We start from the raw sequence: 1,146 nt of genomic DNA, 5'->3' as shown, positions 1-1,146 counted from the left end.
TGGGCCTGAAATGTTTTGTGAAAACAAACTGTTTTCATTGATTTGGATATATTTTTAAAAATTTTGTCTGTTTAAAATTTAAGAAATAATTGTTTCTATGCTCTTTATTTGCTCTGACAGTAATTAAAGCAATGAAAATAATTATTTCAAATATGTTATACACTTCCAAAATTTAAATGTTTAAACGGTTTTAAAAATTTAAACAATTTTTAAAAATTATTGCTGTATTTTACATTAGTTGTATGTATTATAACCTCAAACATTTGCTTTATCTTTCTCGAAAAAAAAACCAAGTATCATTATAAAAATGAATTAGGCCTTAAAAGTTTTTCCCCTTCTCTGCCTTGAATGTATGCAAAAATAAATCTTAAACCAAAGTATTTTTGAATATACTTTTGTGCTACATGAATAAATCGTATAGATAAAGACATCTCTGAGAGCATCACTGAAATGTGTAATTAAAATGGAATAAGCCACTACATGTGTAATTAGTTCTTGTTACGTTATGTACTAAGTTTTTGCATAACTCACACCTCATTAAATTAAACCATGACAAAATTATCATTCAATTCATCAGCGTAGTTAAAATTACCGTACTTTAAAAAAACCTGATTGGATGTTAAGTTGAATGGGAAGATCAAGACCGCTATTACTTTTTATTGGAGCTAGAGCAATAGATTCTGAACAGTGGCATTTGCAGCAGTTTATAGCCTTTAAGCTTTGTAGGCTACATGACTTGTATGCAGGGGTCGTCCATATATTTTCTTTGTTCTTAATTGTAATGTTGGAAGAGATTTCCTCCAACACAATTAAGTATTACAAGTCAACTTGTTATGCACCACGTAGGTCGTTGAATCCGATTTCAGCCTGTTTTTCTTTCTGGATTCGCTTCCTTAGCCTTTGAACCTGGGGTTCGAACTCGAGACTTTTCATCTTAGCAACCATGTGCCCCGACCACACAGACCCCTAGTCCATATATGACCTCATATATTTTAGAGTGTTTTTAATACTCCACCCCCCATATACACACACACATTCCAGACTTTCCTTCTGTCATCTATTTGTGAACGTCTACACCCCCCCCCCCCCACCAGCGAACGAAGTAAAACTTAATATATGAAATGACTACTTTTACCAGTGTCTGCT

Source organism: Physella acuta, unplaced genomic scaffold (genome assembly GCF_028476545.2).
Source record: "Physella acuta isolate Inbredline_101_S28 unplaced genomic scaffold, ASM2847654v3 ptg001664l, whole genome shotgun sequence".
NCBI classification, from domain to species: Eukaryota; Metazoa; Mollusca; class Gastropoda; family Physidae; genus Physella; species Physella acuta.
The sequence above is the reverse complement of the archived record's forward strand: the minus strand, read 5'-3'. Positions refer to the sequence as shown.